This window comes from Canis lupus, chromosome 19 (assembly GCF_011100685.1).
Source record: "Canis lupus familiaris isolate Mischka breed German Shepherd chromosome 19, alternate assembly UU_Cfam_GSD_1.0, whole genome shotgun sequence".
Classification (NCBI taxonomy): Eukaryota; Metazoa; Chordata; class Mammalia; order Carnivora; family Canidae; genus Canis; species Canis lupus.
Window position 1 is genome coordinate 36,343,574 of NC_049240.1, and position 26,585 is coordinate 36,370,158.

Genomic DNA, 26,585 nt, shown 5'->3' on the forward strand with positions numbered 1-26,585 from the left:
AGTAGTGGCAGCTGTATTATCATACTTTCCCACTCTCTCTTCAACCCTTCACCCATTCTTCGCTCCCCCAGATGAGAAGTGATTAGTGAATTTGGGGAAAATGGCAAAACATGAACAGCTGAAGCTCTTTCTGTCCTTGGTATAAGATGCATTTCTAAAAAAAAAAAAAAAAAAAAAAAAGAGATGCATTTCTCTCTGCTCTAGGGTGGAGGAAGGCCTGTCTGATCCATAGTTCAGGTAAAAAATTTGCCTAATTCTAGGGTTTGGTTTTATTTTTATTTTTATTTTTATTTTTTTATTTTTTTAATTTTTTATTTTTTTTGGTTTTAGAAGTCCATTTGACTTATATACCAACCTTTCCTCGCCCTCTCTTTCTTCCTTGGGAGCCTGCTTACTCATACAGAGCATGTGCTTACTCACAATTACTCTCCTCCAGGTAATAAATCAGAAGGCCTTTTCTGGTCTTGAAGCGGGAGATGAGTTCTAACTCTGGCTTCTGGGACAGAAGCCCTTCTGGATAGGGAGTCTGGAAAATGAACAAAAAGGACCAAAGACAAGATTCTAAAATTATGTAGGAAAACAAAGGCCCTTGAAGAGTCCAAACTATTTTGAAGGAGATGAACAAATTTGAAGAACTCATACAACTTGATTTCAATATTTACTATAAAGCTACAGTAGTCACAAGAGTAAGGTGTTGGCATAAGGATGGATATATAGATCAATATAACAGAATAGCACGCCCAGAAGTAGACCTACGCATATATTGATTTTGACGAAAGTACAAAGTAAATCAATAAGGAAAAAATAGTCTTTTTTAACAAATGGCGCTAGAATAACTGAACATCCAAAAGCAAGTAAGAAAAGAAAAGAAGAGAAAAAAGAAAAATTTAGGAGAAAATACAGATGTTTTTGTTACCTTGGTTTAGACAAAATGTTATTAGGCCACATAAAGCATCAACTATACATACAAAAATACATTCACTACAATTTAAAATGCCTGCTATTCAAATAAGTATTAAGAAAATGGAAAAAAAACATTAAATAAACAAGCTATAGACTTGGAGAAAGTATATGCAAAATACATGTGTGCAAAAGAACTTGCATCCGAGATACATAATGAACTCTCAAAATTCAATAATAAGAGAACAAATAATCCAAAAAAAATAAGCAAATGATTTCAACAGAGATACAGATGACAAATAAGCACATGAAAAGATGCTTAATATTTGTAAACATTAGAGAAATGTACCTTCCTCTCAATTTTGTGGTAAATCTAAAATTACTCCAAAAAATTATCTTAAACTGGAAAGAATACCTCGGGGCAAAGAAAAAGAACTTCAGTTATTGACTATACCACCATGGTAAATTTCTAAACTGAATAAGGTGAGAGAGGACACAGTAAGGAGGTGGATTTCCTCCCTTGAATATGATAGCATCATATTACCCATATTAAGCTCCTGCTTGAAGATTTTTCTCCCACTTGAGTTTAATTAACAGGTGGTAGATTCCAGAAAACTGGCATAAATTGAGTGGCTTCCAGATAAAGCTAAAATCTAGATTTTCTTCATCAATAGGATGGTCGTATAATTTATTTTCCAGACAGTGATGTGAAAGTAAAAGTGCCCATTACTTTGGCAAATGAGGACTGCCAGGGAAATTGGAATGTATGGTCGTCCTACTCAGCAACCATTGAGTGTCTGCCATGGACTCAGCACCGAGGACTGTGTTCTAGAACAAAGCTTTGCCTGCAACCACTGCCATTAAGCTCCATTTCTAAATACAGTGAGGATGAGACCAGTGCTAATAATCATCAGTGTCTTCGTAGCTTGGAGCCTTTTAAAGAAGTGAGGTTCATTACAGATTTGGCATTGGCCTAATTCAGCTTCTGAGCTCCTGAAGAGATCATAATCATTCTAGTAAAATCTGCTGAAAGAACCTCGATACCACCCAAAAGACTATCTTTGGCTAAAAGTGAACAAAATAAGAAATGGGGGAGAACTTTGATTTCATTAAAGCTTTAATTCACAAGGGTAAGCAAATTTGATTTCTGACTTTAATTCTTTTGCACTTGAACTTGCAAAGCAATTTAATTTTTAGACTAATTTCTCCCCAGGAATTTGATAGTGGGAGAGTGTTTATACTCAATTTGGGGCATTTCTATGTTCTTGACATTTTATTATTAGGAATATCTTAATGTTGTCATTTAATTTTATAGTATCATCTCTGGTGGGCCATATTGGAAAATATGGCTAGATATAATTTGGAATGGGAAATAGAACTGGGAATCAATGAATATTCAGCCTTGAGTACTGAGTGGCCTCAGAGTTCTTTTAATTAATATACTCTCTGCCTCCTTTTACAGCCTTCTAGGGACATAGTCTGCACTGCTCACCAGAGATCCCAGGAAGATACCCAAAAGAATAGTGGTTAGGAAGAGCAGAATGACTCTGAAGCTAAAAGCAGACTTTCTTTTAGACAACCACCATCTCCCTGGGTAGTGTGTCCACACCCTAGTCTTTTTCTTCCACGGGAAAAACAAAGAAACAAAAAAATGTTAGCGTCACATCCCTGGTTTTTCTCCACCCCCTTCCTCACTCTTATTCAGGAGAGGCAGATCGTGTCACCTAAAAGGAGTTTTTAATCTGTGGATTTCAACCAGGAGGAACTACCGCACACTCCTGCACATGCACGATGTGGACTCTTTCTTCCACCCAGACAGTGGGAGGCAGTGAGCTGAGGGAGTCCGCTTGCTCTTGGATTCCCACTACCCTCAGCTAAGCTGTCCGCAGATAAGAAGTTAGCAAACATGTTTTGTTCCTCCATCTGCTCTCTCTTTTGTCTTATTTCTCAGTGGGTTCAGAAACCTCGTGGAGGAAGAGAGGAGTTATTTAACACACTCTTCTAGAACACCCAAAACACAGCTCATACCAAGCACCTAGCAGAATAACTAGATGCTCAGTCAATATTTGTTAAATGAATGATGAGAGCTGAGATGTACAAATCACATCAAAGAAACATTGGTTCCCAAGGCAGAGCTTGACTTGGGATATTCTTGACTAAAGATATTGACATATGTAAAGAAATGTGTCAATCATATAGGGGTGGAGTTTAATTCACCAAACAATGTCATTTTTTAAAAAACCCACACACACAGAAAGATTGACAGGAAACTTCTTACCTAAGCTCTCTCAGGAGAGAGGGAGTCAGTCAGCCTGTAGGATTTGACAAACGATTGTGGTGTGCAAGAGAAGCCCTCAAGCAATCTGTTTCTTACTTTTTTTTTTTTACTAATATGAGATTAATATTTGTTTTTTACTAATATGAGATTAATATTTGTTAATATTAATATTTGTTTCCTATAATATGAATTATAGGAAAACCCAGATAATAAAAACAAAAAACCAAGAGACTGAAATCTGAAAATCCATAGAGAACTATTACTAATATTTTAGTATATATCTTTATACTTTTTATTTTACAGGTAATACATACAATTATATATAGAATTTGTACCACAATAGTATCATAAATTCTATATTTGTCCTTTCACAACAAATATTGTGACAATCTTCATATAATATCAATGGACGTGTTGTCATATTTTTAAATGAATGTAAATATTACATGATTTAGATGTAAAATAATATATTTCATCGATCATCTATTTTTGATGTATAATCGTTTCTAGTTTTTTTCTATTAAAGCAAAAGCACAAAGAACACACTTATGCATACTCTTTATGCATACATATCTGTGTGCCTGATAAGCTTTGCCCAGGATGGATTGTTACCATGTGCCAATAAAGTTCTAGAATGTTCTCAATAATAGAATCTATGTTCCAGTATTTATTGAGCATATTTGGGTGCATTGTCTCATTTGACCTTCATAAAACCCTCATAAGATGGTTTCTTGGTTTTGCATGAGAGGATGCAATTGGGGTTAGTTAACTGGTCACCTCACAAGTAAGGGGAAGAACTAAAGTTGGAACTGATCTTTTTTAAAAGCAGGACACAACCACATAGTAGAATTCTATTTTGGCTTCAGGACATGTTAAACATTTTCTCAGGTAATCTGTTAAATTTTCAATACTACTAAAAGTGAGATTTGCTTTCCAATTTATTATCTAGCTAATGATTGTTGTTATTTAGTAAAACAATTATTTTAAAAAACAATTATTGAAATCTTTTGAACTCTTATTTCTTCCAACACCTGGTTTCAGTGAATTGTATTAGTTTTTCATTAAGATCTCATTATATTTCCCATAAGTAAGTAATGACTTCATCCTTTCCAATTTTCATATTTCTTTTATTTGCTGTTATTTTCATTTCTATTTGCATAAACGAGCATTTCCAAAACTATGCTAAATAGAAAGAATGGCATTAGGTATTGTCTTACTTCACCCAACTTCATCTAATCCAGTGCGTCTTTGGTAAACTGGGAACTAGTCTTTGCTGGAGATCAGCCCCCCAACTCCACTCGTGTTCAAGATGGATTATTTATTCCTAAAGTCCAAGATTTTGTTTTTTTAAATCATAATGTTAAATTTTTTCAAATGCATATATGACAAATATGAAAATGTTTTCTCCCTTAACCTACCAATATCATAAATTACATTAATAGATTTCTTAATCTTGTACACATACTCCCTTTACTAGAATAAATTCTACTTAGTCATGGTGAATTATTCATTGAATATACTGCTGGATTTGTATTTCTAATATATTATTTAAGATATTTGCTTTATGTATAAAAGAGAATTCAAGTTTTTTATTTGTTTTTTATTCTGTGCCATCTCTTTCAAAATCTGCCTATTAGGCTTACACTATCCATGTAAAAATAAATAAAATTACTGTAAGGTTTTTTTTTTTTTTTGTCTTGTGTTCTGTAAAGTTTAAATAATATCAGTATTATTTATCTCTTGAAGGACCAGAAAATAGTGGTTAAACCATTCAGGCTGACATCTTTCCTGGGGCTTGTTCTTCACACAATCTCTTGATTTAGAGTTACTGATATCAATCAATACCTTTTATCTTTTTATGTGCCAATTTGGTAATGTGTCACAAAATTATATATTTTAATGAGATTCTGAAGTTTAATAGACTAGAATCTTACAAAGCATTTCTGTATAATTGGTTTAATTTGCTTAAATAAACCAAGTATATTATAAGTTGCTAAGTTTGCATATTTTTTCATCTAATTAGATTATGTGATCTTTTTGTCTATACTATTGTTTTTCACAAAACAAGCTCTTGAAATTTAATATAAAGTATACTCTGGTTTTTTTTATTTTTTTTAAGTTTAGGGTATCCTTTTTAAATTTTATTTATTTATAGTGGGGAGGAACAGAGGGGGAGGGAGAGGGACAAGCAGACTCCATGCTAAGCACAGAGCTTGATGTGGGGCTCAATCCCAGAACCTGAAATCAGGACCTGAACCAAAGCCAAGAGTTGGATGCTCAACCCACTGAGCCACCCAGGCACCCCTACTCTGTTTTCTAAGTTATAAAATTGTCTTTTATTCTTTATCAAGTTGTTCTTATTCCTTTGTATTTGTTTTGCTATTCTTTTCCATTTATCTTGACTAGTTCATTTATTTTCTTTCCTCTTAAAGAATTTTGCTTTTTAAAGAATGGGCATAAATGCTATAGTCTTGAATTGTTGCATGCTTTCAAATGAATGACAACTTGGCTAAGGATAGAATTTGGGGGGGGCATAACCTTTTCTGTGGAATTGCTGTAATCATTGCTTCATTTTCTTCTAGCATCTAACATTACAAAGAAATCTGAAGGCCATCCAGATTTTCCTTTTCCTTTTTAAATACCTGTTTTAATTGTTGGTTAGTTGATTGTTATTATTGTTTTAATGCATGATATATTTAGAATTTTTTCTTGATTCTTGAAATTTGACATTTTCATTTTTAATTATGTTTCCCTTGTACCCATGAATCCTTTCCACATAAAGTTCATCCATCATTATCTACCAAGTTGGTTATTATTTTTCCACCCACTTCTAGTGTGGAGACAAAAGCTGCCTTCTGAACCCATGAAGGGCTGGAAGTTAGATCATAAACACTGGTGAGGTCCTCTGAATAAATGTCATTCTGTAGATACCCTGGCTCATCAGCCAGCCAGTCAGGATCACATGTTAAGGACAAATTTGCAAAACAATTCTAATAGTATAACAATTAATTATATCCATGCATCAGTCCTAAAAAACTGAAATAAGAAAGGAAACAAGAGGAAGCCAATTGTGAGATAATTCTAGACTCTACAGTTGATCTTTACCCAAGATTATGAGTACCAGAGAGGCACTGACACCTTTTTTGTTTCCTATACTCATGTTCATATCATCATCAGGGAAGGGGACTGGTTTTAGGGAAACAACTGCATGATTTCTTGTCTTCTAGCTGAATTTCAATTTCATTCATGGCGCTTAACGTTTATTTTCCTCCTTTACAATGGTGGGGGAAATCAGAGGATAGAGGCTTTATGTGTGCATGCATGTGTGTGCCAGTTAATGGAGAAAGAAAGCATTTTCCATAGAAGAAAGAAAAAGAGTACCCCTTGAATAATAGGAAATAAATACATTTTTTTTCTAAACATCTAGTCACCCATGCCTTAATCACAGAAAAGAATTAGAGGCAACAGGATTCAGGAACTTGAGAAGAGAAACAGCATGGAAGCATTTTTGTGGATGCAGGGTGAGTGGAGTGGGGGGATTGGCAATCTGATCTGATCATAACCAAATGAACCATATTTGGTGAGGAGAAATAAGAAAAAACAGTTAAGTCTGATAGCATCAACATTTTTTAGGGATTAGGCATGCAATACCAAAAGTACAGAAATGGGGATTGGTGGCACCATGCAGATAAGTTAAGGAGTTAATTAACATTCACCTTGCTCCTACTAAGAATTGATTTAAATATTCCAATGTATAAATACGCATTACTTTACCCTGTTTAATGACAACCTCCATTAATACCACTTGTTTCCAGGAAAGGGATTCTGTATAACTTCACATAATTTAGGTGTGGAATAAAGGGGATCAGTGATTCTCCAAAATTATTTTGTATTGCTGCATAACGTCTGAGAAACAGGAAAAGCTCTACCTGGAGTAAAAAACTACGATAAGGATCTGGAGATTGAAAAATGAGACTAATCTTGGATGAGTCATTACCTGTGTAGGCTGGTATATTTCACACATACTGATACTTCACATGATAGCTCATTGAAACTCCATATCAATCCCATGAGTGCATACCATTATCTCAATAATATAGAGGTAGAAAGTGGGACTCAGGGAAATTATATATAGCCACAGAATAAATAGCAGAGATCTTATCAAAATATGTTGAAATAAGCAAAGAGATCATAATCTTAGACTCAATGGATTAATTGCCAGAATTATTGGGATTCAAATTATAAAAACAGACTGTATGACTCACAAATCTATTTCTAGATTAAATGTTGGCAATATATTCCTTCAATAACTTTTTTAAAAATCTTTAAAAATCAAAACATCACTATATTCTATAATCCCAACAAAGATTACACACACACACACACACACACATTTATGTATACACACATACACACACATTCCTATTTTATATGCATTTAATTTGCTTAAAGTTACAACACATGGAGGCATCTGGGTGGCTCAGTCAGCTGAGCATCTAACTCTTGGTTTTGGCTCAGGTTCTGATCTCAAAGTACTGGGATCCACCTCCCCATCGGGCTCTGGCTCAGCTCAGGGTCTGCTTGAGATTTGCTCTCTCCCTCTCCCTTTGTCCCTCCTCCTGCTCATGTGCTCTCTCCCTCTCTCTGAAATAAACAAATTTTTAAAAAGTAAAGTTACAACACATGATTAAAAGTTTTATAAAGAAATGGACTGAGGCTTTCCGATGCTCACTACCAACTGAGCTCACATATCCAATGGGCAGGCTTCATGCACAGTTTGTGCTTTGTCATCTGAGACTACCACCATCTGAAGTTACTGGAGATCAAATGAAACTAATAGAGTCCAACAACCACGTGATGAAACCAGGAAGTGAATCCTGCGGCCTGTTGTGCCTTCAGATGACTGCAGTCCCAGCAAACATGCTGAAAGCAACAGTGTGAGACCCTGAGCTAGGACCATACAGCCAAGCCTCTCCCAGACCTAACCACATGTGCTAAAGAATATTTTGTTATTGCTTAAGCTGTCTAGTTTTGAGGAAATTTGTTCTGCAGCAATAGATGTCTAGCAATATCGCTTGAAAACTGGGCATTGCAGATAATACACTGTAACAGCTCTGGATTTGGCCATGTTCTTCTGAAAATTACTGAATTTCTATTGTTAGGAAGTTATTTTGCCTAGAATGTTACTGCAAACCTCATCTTCTCCCACAATATTCAGCTGTTTATATCTATTTCCTGTTCTTATGTCCTCCCACTGCTGCTTTTTGAGCCTGAATCCCATGGGTACCCCCCTTGCCTATGAAATTTGACAGTCAGCCAAGGATTTGAATAGAAATAGAGTTCACCCTTCTGTAGTTACCTTGTTTCTAAGGATTCCCTGCATTTCTAGCTGCACTGTCAGCCTTTGGCTCTGTATTCTGACCCTTTAATATTTCTGCCTCTCAAGCTGTGCATGGTTGGGAAACGTAGTCAATTAAGAAAAGCATGGAACTCACGGATCTGGCTTCACGTAGGTTTATCCTTCAGGAGTAGATTTATCTCTACTTTCCGCCTGCTTCTCTGCCATGCTTCCTGGAAGTCTCCCCCCAAGGCATGTTTAGTTAACTGCCAGCCACAGATTTGGGCATTTTATGTTCTAAAACTGGGTCTCATTTCTTCAGCATTCTTGTGCTGCCAGGATTTCTTCTTAAAATTTTCAGTTTTATTCCTTTCGCATTTAAGTATATTTAACCTATGAGGCTGTGGAGGAAACCCACCACCGTTTTCCACAGCCAGAGCCACAGCAGATTATGGGCTGTGCTCTTGGTCAATAAAGTCATGAACTCACAATTCTCAGCCTTCCCTATCCTTTCTGTCACACAAGTTTTGTTTTCTTCATTTTTTAAGACCAAATTCTGCTTTAGCTATCTTTGCTTTGGATGACTCTCAGCATTCCCTTTTTATTTTATTCAGTTAAATCATTGTTAACCTTCCAGGTTTGCACAAATGCTTTGATATTCCATTATTAACAGATGTAATCCCAAAAGCCTGATTTTAAACACTTCCTTTTTTATTTTGAATGTGGCACCTTTAGACATTGCAAGAGATTCTACACTGAGTGATTGGAGATATCTCAGGAAGACATCCATCAGGAATTTTCTCTGCAAAATGGGAAGACATACATTGAAACCCTTCAATAATTAAGAGCAGAGATCAGATGAATAATAATTTTGATACAGATGTAATATCTATAAGAATTTATGCTGCTGAATTTATGCCACTGGGCTTAGCATTAAAGTATCTATTTGTATTAGTTATCTATTGCTGCTTAGCAAATTATCACAAAGTGAGCAACTTAAATCAGCACCTGTTTACTCACTTGTACTTCTACAGGTCACAAATCCTGCATGGCATGACTGGGGTTCTCTGTTCAACATATCATAAGGCTGAAATCATGTCGTGGGCCAGGCTAGGCCCTCATCTTAAGGTTCTGAAGAAAAATTGCTTCCAAGCTCAATCAGACAATTGGCAGAATTCAATTGCAGCTGTAGGACTGTGTTCCCTATCTCCTTGCTGGCTATCAGCCAGAGGACTTTCTCACATCCTTGATACCTCCCATATCCCTTCTTCTTAAAGATGATCCCTCCATCTTTAAGCCAGCAACAACACATCAAAGGCACCTTGGGCCTCGAATCTTTCTGATCTCTATACCACCAACCACAAAAAAATTTGGCTGATTTTAGATCAGATCCACCTGGATAATCTCCCTACCTGAAAGTCAACCATGCCATGCAACATGTCATAATCACAGTAGTGATAGCTCATTATATATACAGGTTCTAGAGATTAAATCATGGAATCTGGATTGTTAATCGATTAATAATCAAATCCTATTATTAATCAATTAGATAATATAATATTATATAGTTCTAGCCATATATACATATATGACTATTATATATGTGTATGTAATGTATATATACATATATGTATATGTGTGTATAAATATATATAGATAGATATAGAAAGAGAGGGAGAGGAAGAGAGAGAGAGAGATACTTGCCTGTATTTTAATACCTATAGGAATGGCATAGTATTCGGTGGGTACTCATACATTGCATTTTGGGAACTGGAGGATTAATTTGCATTCCACACTGTGGAAAGAAGCAACCAATTTACACATGGAAAGTGATTCATATGCCATGTTCACTGCAGCTTCATTTATAATAATGAAAAAAGTGTTTAACAACAAGAGAGTGCAAAGTAAATTATAGCACATCCACAAGATACAGTCATGTATTTATTCTTTCAGCCTTTCAACCAATATTTATTGTTTCTCTGCCAGGTGCCAGGTACTGTTAGGTGCTAGGGATACAACAATGATGCAAAGGAGAGTTGGGTCCTATTTTTGTGGAATTTATATACCAACTGAGAAGGAGAGACATTAATCAAATAATCACAGAAACTCATGTAAAATTGCAACCTCTGAAGGGTACAGCCATTTAAAATGATGGTTTTAATTTAAAAATTGTCAAAAAAGGAGAGACCTGCTTATGATCTAATGTTAAGATAAATAAGCAGAATATGTAATTGTATGCATGGAAAGATACTAATAATAAAACATAAACTTTGCAAGGAGAAAAGACTGGAAGGAAAAAACCGAATGTTAATATCATTTGTCTTCTTTATATTTATACGTAGCCCCCAAATTATATCATTTGCACATATTACTTTTATAAATAGAAAAACTAAACTCTATTACAAAAATAAAATCATTTCATTCGATCTACCCCTGTAATCAGATGCTTAAGTTTTACATGGTTTGGGCCAGATTTTCACATCTTCTTTGTTTGAATTTTGTGGTTTAGGCTGAACTAATTGAAAACATAAAAATAAATGTGAAACTACCCAGTTATCACTTGGCAAATTCCCACTCTTTACATAGACTTGCAGATGTTGCTCAATATTCCAAGCGCCTTTGAAAATTTTTTCAGCAATGATTAGGCCCGTAATATATCAGCATCACTGCTCCTCTGCTTCTTCCCCCACCCCCACCTCCTTGGCCAAGACCAGCATCTTCCCTTCCTATCATAAGATCATTGCTTATGGAAGACTCTCTGCGTTAGATCTTCACATATATTGCCTCAAATCTCTACCACCACACAGCAGGCACTGATATCTTCAGGTGACAGGTGAGGGATTAGAGTATCAGTCTTACTTAACAGATAGTAAACACCAAGGGAAGGATTTGAACCCAGAACCATGTGACTCCCAGGATCATGCTCTTTTCAGTACTTTGATAGGCAGAATTCGAAGCCGGCCCCCAAGATCGCCACCATTCCCAATGTACCTGCCTTCCATAATCCCCTGCCCTTGAGTATGATGAGCGACCTGTGAATATGATGGACTATTACTTCAGTGATTACATTACATTATAAAACAAAGGAATTCGGCAGCTGTAAATAAGCTTTGATTCTGAGTGAGTCACACGAGGGATTATCTTGGGTGGACCTGATCCACCAGGTGAGCCTTCCTGGAAGTTGATCCTGAACCTAAAATGAGATTACTGCTCTAGCCAACACCTTGATTCAAGCTTGGTGAGACTCCGAGCAGAGGACCCAGCTTACCCATGCCCAAACTCCTGACACACAGAGACTGAGATAATAAATTTGTGTTGTTTTAAGCTGCTAAATCTGTATGTTACTTAGCAATAGAAAACTATTACAACTGTCTTACTTTCCTTCCCACATCTGGTCTGACCTCTTTATTTGGGTAAGTAGGGATACAGGTTTCTAAACAGATTGAGGGCCTGGGATTTGGTGCTGGTATGCTGTGGGGAATAAACATCTTCCTGCATGAAGGGCCACTTGGAAGCTTCCGATTCAACTGATACAGCCATGAACAGCAAGAACTAAATCCCCAGCAGGACTCTGTAAGCAAAGACAAAACAACGGAGTGTAAAGGTTCAACTGGAGTATTCTAGAGACATTCCACAAAGTAATAAGGAGCAGACCTTTGTTGGTGGCCTAATGGGCAAAAGGGAATTGATTAAAACATCAAACTAAGGGGATGCCTGGGTGGCTCAGTTGGTTAAGACTGACTCCTGATTTCAAGTCAGGTGATGCTCTCAGGGTCATAGGATCGAGCTTCGTGTTGGGCTCCACGCTTAGCATGGAATCTGCTTATCCCTCTCCCTCTGCTCCTCCCCCGGCCTATACTCTCTCTCTCTCTCTCTCTCTCTTTGTTTCTCTGTCTCTCTCTCAAATAAATAAATAAATAAAATATTAAAAAAAAAACCATCAAGCTAAGAATTTCTCTTCCCAACCTTCCTTGCCTTCCTTTGTACCATTTTTTCTTAAAAGATTTATTTATTTATTTTAGACAGAGGGAAAAAGAGAGAAAGAGAGCACGCATGCGACTAGGGGGAGGGACAGAGGGAGAGAATCTTCAAGCAGACTCACTGCTAATCTTAAGAGTGGAGTCCTTTATGGGGCTTGATCTTACAACTTATGAGATCATGACCTGAGCAGAAACCAAGAGTCAGGCACTCAATCCACTGAGCTGCCAAGGTGCCTATCCTTCGTACCATTTTTAACGTCCCTAATCTGAGGTATCCAAGTATGAGCCAGAAGGAAGGACATCTAGTCCCTCCATCCCAGGATGAGCATGGACTCCTGTGAGGTCAAGTTGGCTTCAAACATAAATGCCAGCTTCCAATGTTGGGGACTTCTTCCAACTTTAGTTCCAAGCATTGGACATGGTGAGAAAGAGAATGAGAGAATTATGGTGGCAATTTCCCAAAAGAACCATAAAGGCTAATTCTTTACTTATGGAGGTTGATGTCATGGAGATACTGAATATAAACTCATGTGAAATACATTTTGATGTCAGTGAGAGTTTTAATCAAGATGGCTGTGACTAGTGATGTTCCAAACCATTCTGTTAGGGTGATGATTCCCCACATTTCTGGAGATTTCGGGAAAGCCAAAAATGTCTAATGATTCCAAAATATCTTGCACCCCACTGGCCAACACCTAAAAATCATTTGCTGAGCTCTAACTCTTTGGTTTATTAGTCTGTGTTTGTTAAAATTATAGGCACTCCTGGAGGGGATTCCTCAGTTTAAACTTTCATCAATCGACACCCAGAAGCAAACTTCACACCCTCTCTTGTGAATCATGTGATCAAAAAAGGGATAAGAAATGAGAAAATGCTAGGGTGCTGAAGAGTAAACACAGGACAGCAAATGGATACACACTGGATATTCATGGTACTGGACTCTCAAGGTAAATATTCCCTTTATTAGAAGCATCTGGGGACCTGAGCAGTTTATGTCCTTACAAATATGTCTATTCTGCTGCAGAAGAAAGTCTTTCTTTTAGTCCCATTGAAATGTAGCGATCCTGTTTTAATAGGAATTTTCATTTGCCTTATCTCTCGGCGGTTCAAAACTTACATTACTAACTTCACCCACACAATAGGAGGCATAAACCCCAGTCCCAGTGATGTATAGGAGATGAAATTGGTGAGGAATATCATCAAATGAATGAAGAGAGCCTCAATAAGGCAGAACTCACGACTTAGCAACTAGGGGGGGGATTTACATGTGTTTGCACCAAGCCACAGACATGCAAGAAGTGACCAGAGGATGAGTAGGCACCTTGTTCAAAGCACAGACACAAGTGAGACTCCAGGCAGGTCAGGGGAGCCATTCCCCAGAACACAGCATGGGCCGGGGGCCTCGGCTTCACTGAGGCATGGGTACTGCCGGGGTGCCCTGACTGTGGTACTGGGCCCTCCCCAGGGCCAGCCACTTGTGGCTTACAAAGTAGGCTTAGAAAGCAAGTGGCCTCAGGAATCTGCCATCATAAGGAACACAGCTGTAATTGCCCACCCTTCTCCCTCCCTCTCAGGATCCATTCACTACTCCCTTTGACCCTGAAATCCCAAACAATCCAGGCCATCCTCTCTTGTGAACAGTATAAATTGATTTCTCCAAGGGAGAATAAAATATCAGACATACACTTGTTTACCCTGGGCTGGAGAGGAGGAAATAATGGGTGAGCTAGAGTAATTCTACCTAAAAACAGACCAGGAAAATCTCTGGCACCTCTTTCTGGAAAAGACACAGAATCACAAATTTAATCTCTGACAGGAATTATCCCGTGCTGGAATTTTACCAGATTCCACACAATGAGTATCAGCTCCGAAACAGGTAAAAGCAGACCTTGCAGGATACCTAAGCATTAGGCACGCATTCCCTCCATCACAGGAATTGCACATGCCACGCACTGCGCTAGCTGCGACACACCTGAAGATAAATAGGAGCTGTCTATATAGGGAAGGGAATCAACCACCAGCAAATGCCACACTACCACACTGTGTGAATGAAGGTACTCCTACAGACACAAGTACAGTGTCTGGGTAACAAGGGATACAAAGTAGCAAATAGTCCCCCTTTTTCCCCAGGGCTCTGGGACCCCAATTTAAACCTCCAGGGTTGCATGTACTAGAATGCAAACCTTTCTCAGAGGCAGCTAAAGACCAGGCCTCACATGCCTCCTACTATGTGGCTTAGCTCCCAGTCCTCTCAGCAGCTAAATGAATATTTTTGATTGATTGGTTGATTGATGTTAAGTCCTTATCAGCGAGGTTGTTAACTCAGACTACTGAAATGTGCACATTTGAGTTAAATATACACAGACATCATATCTTCAAATACACACCGTAACATCAGCATTGAGTCATAACAGAGAGGAAGAAAAGATACATTTCAATGGAGCCTTGGCAGGAGCTAAGAAAGCAGTTCAGGGGGAGAGATAAGAGGGCTGTCATGTTCTCAATGGCAGCAACTTCAAAAGAGAAGGCTTTTACATTTATGGGGATTTGATTATTCAGAGAGATAAGATAAAGACTGGTAGGGGAAATCAAAGAGAAATAAAACTGGAAATAGCTTGAGAAATCAGGTTATTTGGGAAAAGGAGGAGATCATTTAGCCAGTTGTTTTGCTATCTCAAAACCAAGATTTCCAAGTTGGCGTAATCTGCCTCCTTCATAACAAAGATGAAGAATTTCAAAACCAAAGGTACTGAACTTCCCCTATTTGGAAAAAAATAATCTAAAGCATTGATCCAAGTTATGGAAGAATAATTTTACAAATACAGGATTTGTTTGGGGAGAAGCTTATGAAATGATGGAAGACGTATTATAGGCCAGACTTTATCATTTAAAACAGTAATATAAATTCTCTGATCCTTTAAGGTTAAATAAGTTGACACTGCATTTTCCTTTTGGGAATTCCAATCCTGATATCTGAACAATAACGAGCAAACCTAAAATTAAAGTCAAAACAAATAACAAGATGCTAGGCAGAGATTTTTCCTTCTTTTTCACTGACTGAGCAATAGTGCAGTCCTTCGGATTATGGACATCACAGCCACAGCCACACACACACACATTCAAATATCCACAAAGTAAACAGAGGAAGGGTCTTGGTCATTGGGTCTACAAACCGCTTTAGCCAAAGTGTTTATATGAAGAGAGAAAGAGATCAAGAGTGAGAGAGAGCAGAGGACCTCATAACTGGAATAATGGTAATTATTTTGGGATTCCCTGGCTGGCATGAGACTCGGGTTATAGTTGTTTACAGGCAGACCCTACATCACAGGCTGATTGAAGCTGACAGCTGCCCCAGCTACTGAGGATAGTCCTACCTACTTGGAGAAACTGTCCTCCCTTGCCTAGTTGGGAAAATAAACCTTAGAATAACTGAGGCCATTCCTCATCTCATTTTCCCAGCACACATCTAGTTCATGGCTGACCTAATCTATAAATGTGAGTCACCCAGCCTCTAACTCAGGGAAAGAAAGTGGGGAAGCCAAAGGATTAGGCAGGTCCCATTCATCACCCAGAAAATAAACAGGGCCCCACTCCCGGAGTGGTGAGGAGATAGTGGCTGTGCTATAACGAAGCACCCCAGCAGTGGTTGTCGAGCAGGACCCAGCCAATAAAAGCTTGACCTTGAGGAGAAGAGAGAAGACAGACGACCAAGCCAGAGAGATGACTCTTGTTCTCTGTAAAATGAGAAGTGGCTATATAATTCTTTATATTTTTCTAGTTTTGCACTTTATAAGGCACATTACCAAATGGGTCACATTTGACCCTCACGGCCTTTTTAGTGGGAAAGAGACTGTCTCCAGAACCCAGACAACTTCAAAAGCTGGTATCCAACTCTGTCATTTTATCTTTGCACAACATTCGTGCATTCACCTTTGTTCCTGAACTAGTTCTGTCTGCAATAAGGCCAGTCTCTAGTAAAGTTGCAAACAGACTGGTTGCTTAACGCAACTCATAGTGCTAAGGGGAAATTTTTTTAAGAAAAAGGAAAATACTACAGTAACAATCACCAAGCATTTAAAGTGTGACTTTATTTTTTTTATAGATTTCATTTATTTATTTGACACAGAGAGAGACAGCATGAGGAGGGAAAGCAGCAGAGGGAGAGGGAGCAACAGGTTCCCTGCTGAGCCCCACGTGGGGCTCTATCCCAGGACCCTGAGATCATGACCTAAGCCGAAGGCAGATGCTTAATCAACTAAGCCACCCAGGTGCCCCTGAAAGTGTGACTTTAAGGTGTTGAAACTGATAATATTTTTCAACTTCTATCGCCTACTAGCACACTGCTTTCACATACTCTGCCTATCCTAAGAATGCTTCACAGTTGCCAATATTTCTGGAGCCTTTTTATCGAACCAGATATCCAGCATTAGGTCAAGGGCCTTGCAAGAAAATCAAGTTTCCCTCTTTAGAGTCACATTTTGTTTTGAACTGAAGGCTTCATTACTAATTACTCAGACTGTTCTCTCAAGTTATTGACAAAAGCCTGTAGCAATGTGAGTTTGGCTGCTTCAAGAAATCTTATCCCTTGGAAAGGAAAGATTTGTCACCCCTGAGGAGAGTCAGAAGAACATGATGTTGACTCCATAGGCAATTCCAAAAGAGAAACTCCCTGACAGTCCCCATAACTAGAAGTGCCCCGAGCAGAAGATGATGCCTTATTCCTGTTTGTATCTATAGAGCCTTGGCACAGTGGCCATCTCCCAGATGTCTTCATGGACATGCAAGCAGTGCAGTCCCAAGGGGTCCCATGAGGGACCCTGAATCTGGTATAATGCTCTGCTACACTATCTTGAAATTCTTAACAGTTTAACCAAGGAGTCTGCATTTTCATTTTGAAGTAGGCCCCACCCAAAAGAGAACCATAATTATCATCCTGTAACTCCTTGTTAAACTGCATTGAACCATTGCAGGTCTGGAATCTGCTTATAGGATGAAAAACAAGACAGAGAAGAAAGAGAAAAAAAAATTGTGCTGGAATGCTATTCCCAGTATTTACTGATTTTCTGGTTGAGGTTAAGTGAAGTAAAACTCCAAAAGTATATACATATACTGTATTGTCTACCTTGTAATGTTTTGAGGATTCTAATAATGTCTATAAAGCAAATGGTACAAACTAGTCACTCTAAGTTGGGTATTTTTGTTATCATTAATTTTATGGACCTGGATAGGGCTGGGAATATTAAGTATATATACAAAGAAGAAATAGAAACAGAGAAACGCCTTATAATACTCCATAATAAACAATAAAGGAAGTAAGTTAGCCACAATTTTTATAGCCTCCAAACTCAGTATTCTGAAACACAGCACTTCAATAAAAATATAAAGTCTGTGTACTTACTTATAACACCATTGTAGTGTTCAAAGTGGATCAGACACCTAAATGTGCTTTAAACCTGAAAAGCACTGAATATAAATATGTCACAGTATCTTAGTTAAATCATATTTTAATTACATTTGTATCATCTTCTCTAATTAATGTATACTTTAAAAGTCTGTATGTCAAAAAAAACCTTATGCTGTAATTATTATTTTTTGTATACAGTTATAGTTTATGATCATGTCTCCAAAATGTTGACTATCCAACCCTATTCTACAGGGAAAAAGTCTTACAGTATCTGCAATAAAAGTAGTAGAAATCATTTTCTTAGGCTAGAATTTCTCTATAAGACTAACACCATTTTGTTGGGTGATTACTTTGAGAAGCCACTTGGGGTGCAAGGTAAAAAGAACCCTCTGTCCATTATATGCCACCTTCCTGGCAAAAGGCCATGCTTGAGCAACAATTAGGAGCGATAGTTCTGCTAACTCTCCAGGTTGGTTTTGCTGGATGGTGTAGATATTGGTAAGCTGAGCATGCCAGGTACATTCTGATACAAGGCAGGTAATGTCTCAAACTCCCAGGGAAGGGAGGAAAGAGGCTGGGAAGAGGGCCTCATGGGAAGACAGAGGGGTCCAACAAGCAATTTTATCAAGTAGGATGTAATAACAATCTTCTTCCCCACCTTATAACTGAAACTTCAGTAAAATATTTATAGCTCACTAGTTTTCAATTTAAACTTTTGCGGGGAAGTGCAGCAAAGATGTGTGAGAAGCACAGCTGAGGCCGTGCATGAGACGTCCAGTGTGTCCAGGATGCTGATATCTGGAAACTAAGAATGGCTGGTGCATTTAATGCTGGTTTTTATAAAAAGATAATCAGATGTGGATATAAGAGCTCTCATATTTATAATAATGATAATGATTATTATGATGTCTTCAATTTCTCTTTTTCTATGGCATTTCTATATAAAAATCTTTCTCTTTGGGGCACCTGGGTGGCTCAATGGTTGAGTGTCTGCCTTCAGCTCAGATCGTGATCCCAGGGTCCTGGGACAGAGTTCCCGCATCAGGCTCCCCTGCAGCCTATGTCTCTGCCTCTATCTGTGTGTCTCTCACAAATAAATAAACAAAATCTTAAAAAAAAAAAAAACTTTCTCTTTAACTGTCATAAAGGAAGACAGAGAAGTGAGAGAATCAAAAAAATAAATACGATCATTGACCACAGTATTGTCAGTTAGTCCCTAGCAATCAATGATGTCCATCCCCTTCTGTTCACCCTACGTCACAATCACTGGAAGACTAAAGTCTACATTTTCTAGACCCCCTTAGATCTAAGAATGTGGATAAAATAGAGGCTCTGAGGGGAAGATAAACTCATGTGAGCTTTAAAAGGCAAGCAGAGGTGGAAGTCTTCTTCAGAGGCCACTGGACTCCGAACTCCAGGATGCACGTTTTATCACCTGCTTGTGTCATAGGATTGGCAGCTTTGGCTGCACTAGAAGCAGGAGTTTCTGACTTCCCTATCACAGCTGTTACAGTGGCCCCAGACTGTTGTTTTTGCAGCCATTTGAATAATTTTATAAGCACCTAATTTCCTATATTAAATCTTGTCTTGCCTGAAGTACCTAGCTATCAGAGATTTCTGTTTCCCACACTGAATCCAGAATAGTATCATGACATATGCGATGAACCACAGTCATAAATCTCTAGATTTAAACAGGCAATAGTTTAGTTTGTAATCAGCATGATCTCTCTCCAAACTGTTTTGTAAAATAAAGAGGATAGCAGGTTTCTTCTTGCTATCTTAATTTATTCAATTCTATTAATATTTAGAAAACACCCACTAGGCGATAGGACTACTTATTCAATTTATGAAAAACTTTACCACTACGGGGTATGGAATTGCACATTTGAAAACACTCAATCACCATCAATAAAACAGAGCAGCAGCCATTAAGAAAGTGAAATTGAATAGAACTTCTCAGAAAGCAAATTAATTGAGCTTTGTGCTGCGCCCTAAAGGTCAGCGTGTGGACAACTTAACCAGGGAATTTGGGTCAATTTCTTTACCCACCTCCAGCAGGGCATACTCAACATATGTTTAACATTCCCTTTTTCACATCATTTATCTGTTTTGAAATTCCCACTCTACCACCAGGCACCTATCTACATTTCTTTTTTTTTTTTTTTTTGACTTTACTTATTTATTCATGAGAGACACAGAGAGAGAGAGAGAGGCAGAGACACAGGCAGAGAGAGAAGCAGTCTCCATGCAGGGAGCCTGATGTGGGACTCGATCCCGGGACCATGGGATCATGCCCTGAGTTGAAGGCAGACGCTCAATCGCTGAACCACCCAGACGTCCCACCTGTCTACATTTCTAACATCCGTAAGAGGCCAAAGGAAATCTTACCTCCTCCGGGGAGATTTCCCTCACCCACTTGATTTTTCCTTCCCTTTTTTTTTCTAATTCTCGTACCTATCCCATATCCCATTTTTTCTGATACAGCACATTTATTTCTATGACATTTTGCTGGATAGAGAAACACATTGTATGTCCCTGAAATCTATCCAGATGATAAACTGATAAACTCAAGAAGTTAAGGGCTGGATTTTCTTTCTTTTTCTTTTTCTTTTTTTTCTTTTTCTTTCTTTTTTTTTTTTTTGGTTTGGGGTTTTTTGTTTGTTTGCTAGTTTGCTTTGTCATTGCTTGATCTTTAGCACCTAGCACAGTGCTTGGTATGTGGTAGGCTTCCAATAAATATTTGCTAAAAAAAAAAAATAATAAATTGTGTTATCAATAGATATTAGCCCACCAAAAATCTGTGCACCCCTGTCCATAATTCAGAGTTGTTCATGGGACACCTCTTGCATCCTGCAGTGGCCACAAGTCTATTTCTTACCAGTAGAATATAAGCAGAAGTGAACTATGTCCTTGCTGAGCTGGAGTAGTAGAAACAAATCCCTTCCCCTTCTGATAGTTTGAGACAAAAAAAGTCCAAGGCCCTAGGTTGTAAGGGAGCCACAGGACAAAAGAAGCCTAGGTCCTCAAAATACCGTTCAGGGGAAGATAAAAAAAAGACTGTTTTTCCATTTGGAAAACATACTGAAAACTTACTTAAGTGAGAAATTAAAATTTATTTTATTACCCCTACAAAGATCTATACATGACTATTTGTAGAAATTCTATTCATACAAGCTAAAAACTAGAAAAAACCCAAATGTTTATTAACTAGCAAATGGATAAATACACATGTCTAATGGGCTATTATTATTCAGCAATGCAAAGGAGTGTCATATGCAACAACATGATGAATCTCAAAAAGCATCATGTTAGGTAGAAGAAGGTAGACACAAAAAAGTATATATACCAAATGAATCTATGAGCACATTAATTAGTGTAATATTAGTTTTAATAATATTAATATAGCATTCTGGAAAAGGCAAAACCATAGGAACAGAAGTCAAAGCAGTGGCTTTCAGGCTCTGGGGGTGAAGAGGATTCACTTTAAAGGATCACAAGGGAAAAAAAGAAAAAAAATAAAGGGTCACAAGGAAAATTTTGGGGGTGATGGAAATGTTCTGTATCTTACTTGTAGTGGTGAGTACATAGCTATAAACATTTGTCAACCCTCACTGAACCACATGCTTAAAAGGGGTGAATTTCACTATATATGTTATTTCTCAATAAACCCAATTTTTTTAAAAATCTACTGTATTAAAGACACAATTTTGGAGTTTATTTGATATACAGTCAAATATGTTAGTGCCATCCTAGCTAATACACGGATGAAAGAAGAATGAAGTCAGACGTCATACCAGAGGCTACTTCTGCACGCTCCAGGAAGCCCTGCATGTTGCTGAGCTCATAATAAGTGCTCAGGAAAAACATGTTGAAGTAAATTTAATTTCCCTCCCACAATTTTTACATTCTGTGGTTTGCCTAAAATCATTTATATATTCATTCATCCATTGCCTCCTTCCACTGCACACCATAAAACAAAAGCTGCCAGGCCCCGAAATCTGCAAACACATTTTTCAAATACTTTCCATGCAAGCAATCAGGCATTGGCCTGTTTTATTCATAAGACGATTTTTCTTTCTAGCTGCTGGAGCCACTTAAACATTTAATATCCATAAAACTGCTTTAATTTTTTAAGAACACAAATGGGGATTCCATTGCACTGAATATGGAATTATTTGGTGTCATAGCAACAAGCCTCATTGTGCCATTCAGAATTCGCTCACTAAGGGTAGTTCTCAAACAAACAGTCTGACCTTTTTGGTCATCCTTCTTACTCACAGATTTAGAATTCTACGCTTCTAACACTCACCGCTCTACCACCTTGAAATTATCTTTTTCTACCTTGAGAGGAGTTAATACTCCTAGCATTTTATTAAATCTGTTCCCCGAAGTTAACCAAAACAAATGAAATTGCCCTGGGAAAAAAAAGAATTGAAGAAGCAGATTCTCTATTTAGTATGATTTTCTAGAAAGTATTGCCCCCAAAATATGCAGATAAAATATTAAAGGAATTTAAAGAAGAGATGGTGAGGACTTTAGAATCAGTCAGATGTGCACTGGAATTGCAACTCGTATGCTTGCTAGTTCTAGGAGATGGGCACACAATTTAAGCTCTCTGAGCCTCAGTGTCTTTATCCATAAAAATTAAGGGGGGGGGGCACCTGGGTGATGTAGTCAGTTGAGCTTTGGACTCTTGATTTTGGCTCAGGCCCTGATCTCAGGGTCATGAGATTGCCGGAGCCCCACATCCGACCCCGCCCTTAGCACTAAGTCTGCTTCAGACTCTCCCTCCCTCTGCCCTTCCCCCCATGCTCGCTCCCTGCATCTCTCTCTCTCTTGCTCTCTGAAATTAATAAATAGATCTTTAAAGAAAATGGTCTGGGAAACCAAGTGACAGCAAGGGGTTATTGATTAAGCTTTTACATTGACAAATAAGAAGAGGCAGAAAAATTTAAGGAAGTGAATTTTTTTGAGGGAAGAATACCGAAGTGCAAAAAACATTAGGCCACTCTCGCATCTCAGAGTTAGAATGGTCTAGAAGCAAAACCATTTCCGAATTTGAAGCAATTTGTTGTGATTTAAAGAGAAGTGAACGAAAGTAGAGGCATAAGCCCCATGTGGTCAGGAACACTATTCTTTTTACAGTGTTAACCCCAGCCTGGCATATGGTAGGTGATCAAAGTCACTGAATGTTGAATGAAAACCCAGATTCTGGGCTCAAGCTCTTCATAACAGTTGTTACTGCCCCGGTGGGACTTGGTTTTCTTGTATGTAAAGAGATTATCTGAAATGGTACTTCTGGCTCTGAAATACAATAGTTTATAGCTCCTAAAAGTGAACAGGGCCTTCAGGGGTCGTCTGGTTAATACTGCTCCTGCTGTCTCTGTTTCCACCCCTGACAGAAGGGCACTTAAACCTCCATGATGGATTGTTGCCCATCCTTTCAATGGAATAGATATAAATGACATTGGGTGATATTTCTGTGTCTCCTCTTACATACCATTAATAATTCCCTACGTTATAAAAAATGTGCAGTGCCTTCTAACTAAAATGTCAAAATTGACATGCTGAGATTACAGTTACTCTAAGAACAGAGTCAAATACTTTGGAAAGAACATTTGTATTCTGAGGTCGGCTGCAGTCTTAGAGATGCTGCACAGTGCCTTGACATTATCAGAGGCATGTGGAAGTAAAATCTGTCTCTCAAGACATATTTTTACTCTGGTCAGACAATTAATGAGAGAGGCTATTAAAGCGAATCTAAGGTTGTTAGCATTTGAAAAGGAGCTCCCTGAAAAATGGGCTGAGAAAGAAGACATTAAAATAGACGAACCAAATTTGGTGATGGCGCACTTCCCCACTTTGGATGGATGATGGACGGATAATGTGAACAGATGATGTATGAATCAGTAATGTAGACAAATGGCAGGGAGAGAAAGCTGTCCTCTGTAGCACAGTGACATTCCCAGGGACTTGGCCTGACACGCCAGAGTACAATTGCTTTGTAGACAAGTTAAGTACTCAGTCATTCATAGGACCCGAGAAATGTAACCTGTAATTTTTAAAGAAGCGTTTAATACTAATTAAACAAAAGGTGCCCTCCTCACCTTTCCTGATGACAAAATCCTTTTCCTAAATCCTTATGACAAAAGTTTTAATGGAAAGTTAAGTTAAAATAACTAAGATTTGGCACTTGAATGATATTACAATAGCATGGTTTAAGAGGGTGGTGTGGGGGCCAGAGGACAGGGAATAGGACAGACAGAACAAGATAGGTACAGGCTAGGATGGACCCTGCTAGGTAACAAACTGCAGAACCACATGTGAAAACTTTTTTTTTTTTTCTTACAAACACCTGTTTCAGGACTGAGGGCTCTTCCGGGGCATCTGGATCTCTATGCAGCAATTTTGTGATCCAGGATTTGCAGATCTGATGACTCTGTCATCTCAAATTAAGGATTTCTCAGTCCTCAGGGCAGAAAAAGAGGTTGTAGAGAACTAGCCATTGCTCAGCACCACACAGAACAACTTTGGAGAGACCAAGACACCCTGACCCCCAAGCCATTTAATTGAGAAGCTTGTCCCCTCCCTGGATTCAGCTCCATAAATACACAGGATCCTGTGGCCCTAACTCCTCCTGCAATGCTGACAATTAGATCAGCCTATATGAAGATTTTATATGTGGGCACTGGAACTGTAATTGAAGGGAGAAGATGCAGTCCATTCATGGAGCTTACCATGAGGATAAAGAGGGAAGGGGCAACTGATATTGGGGACCAGTATAAGAGGTATGAATTATTATACTGATTCTTAGAATAGTTGTGATCCTGGAAAAATCCAGACTTCTATTTATCTGGAGTGCAACCCCGTAGAGTGGAACTGCTACCCTGACATCTGCTCCTTCCCTTACAGCCGGGCCTTACATCTGATACTCTCAATCCTTATTTCAGGCTCCAGTGCCAATGTGGCCCTTATGGGAAGGATACCTGAAGACCGAAAATCCACAGTGCAGAGCTCAGCAGCTAGGCAAAGCCAACATTGGAGTTTACCTGGTAAACAGTTAGTGCAGAGCTAGCACATAATGCTATCAAAATGATAGCTCATGTGTAAAGTTCTCATTTTACATGAACTAACCCTTAATCCTCTTAATAATATAGGATGTGAAACCAGCAGCCAAACTCACTATCCTATTGTTCCAGAACATCCAGTCCCCTGGCAAGTGTCCTAACTCATCTCACACTGTGGTCTCACTTGTCCCCCTGCATAGACTCCCAGTGACTGCACAGCTCTTCCTGAGCCCCATCTCTGTGACTGGGGTGCCTTTCCCTTGCAGAAAAAGCTCCTTAATGTTGATCATTTGTTTAATTTTCATTTTTAAAAAACCCTATAGCCTCATTTCTGTGTTGGGGATCCCTAAGGCCACCCCCAGTTTCAGTGATTTACTAGAATTTCTCACAGTTCTCAGAATAAAGTCATACTTGTGATTCTGATTTACTACAGTGAAAGGATACAAAGCCAAACCAGCAAAGGGAAAGGTACATGGGGTGAAATCCAGAGGAAACCAGATACAAGCTTCCAAGAGTCTTCTACTTGTGGAGTCAGACAGGACAACTCAATTCTTCCAGCATGGAATTACAATACATGTTAAATACTGTCTACCAGGGAAATCATTAGAGCCTCAGTGTCAGGGGCTTTGACTAGGGGCTGGTCACACAGGTACCCTCTGTATCGTATGTATCAGAATCAAGTCTCTCAGAAGGAAAACAAATGTTCAGCATAAATAACATTGGTTGTACAAATGGTTGAGGCACAGTGAGCCACTCTGATCAGTTCTGGAAATGGTGGGACCCAACCCAGATGAAACTCAAGTTCTCAGATGCCAGCCAAGGGCCAACCCTGCAAGCAGACTTTTCTAAGGATGCCAACCAAACTTGCTATGCACTATCTTTTCTACACACTTTCTTATATGCAAGACACTATACTAAAGAATGAGTTACAGATATTTATTTTTTAAGTATTTACTATGTGCCAGCCTCAGTTCAAAAGGCTGGCTATGCAGAAAAAGTGGGAAAAGGCAGACAGAAGTTTCATATCTAGCGGGGGAAATAGACTTCAAGGAAGCTAATAAATACATAACTAAGAGTGTCTCATCAGCTAGATGAGAATGCTCTCAAGAAAACTAAAGCAGGGTAAGGAAATGGGGATGACAGAAAAGGCACTCCATAGGAAGTAGTCAGGAAAGGCACATTGACAGAGTCCTGAGTGAATAAAAGGGGTAACTCACGTGACTCTTGGGGTAAGAGCTTCCCAGACAGGAGGAAGGGAGTTCTAAGAGTCCTTGAGATGGGGATGTGCTTGGCATGTGTGGAAGAGTGGCAGAGAGACCAAGATGGCTGGAGAGTGGCATGAACGAATGAAACTAAAGAGATAGAATAATATCCAAAGTCCTTACTTTGGTCAATAAGCCCCTCTATTATGTGTCTCTGTGTAAGTGTGACTGGATGCCAGTGGAATGTTGGGGGGGGGGGCGCAACATGGTCCAGTTTATGTTTTGAAAAAACAGTTAGTCCATGGGGCACCTGGGTGGCCCAATTGGTTGGGTGTCTGAGTCTTGATCTCAGATCAGGTCTTCATCTCAAGGCTGTGAGTCAAGCCCCATGTTGGAGACACCTATAAAAAAATGAG

At 38.6% G+C, this 26,585-nt stretch overlaps 2 long non-coding RNA genes across 5 annotated transcripts in view; one reads left to right on the forward strand and one right to left on the reverse strand.

Annotated features, from left to right (window-relative positions):
• Window positions 1-3,875: 3,875 nt before the first annotated feature.
• On the forward strand, window positions 3,876-25,237 carry LOC119864480. The gene is made up of 3 exons (XR_005374186.1): window positions 3,876-4,066; window positions 13,255-13,443; window positions 24,851-25,237. It is a non-coding gene; the product is annotated as an uncharacterized LOC119864480 (long non-coding RNA).
• The window catches only part of LOC119864478, a 54,900-nt gene continuing 40,204 nt past the window's right edge, over window positions 11,890-26,585 (reverse strand). For all 4 annotated transcript variants that reach the window (XR_005374181.1, XR_005374182.1, XR_005374183.1 and 1 more), the window contains one exon: window positions 11,890-12,087. This is a non-coding gene — a long non-coding RNA (uncharacterized LOC119864478). The remainder of the gene's footprint in view (window positions 12,088-26,585) is intronic.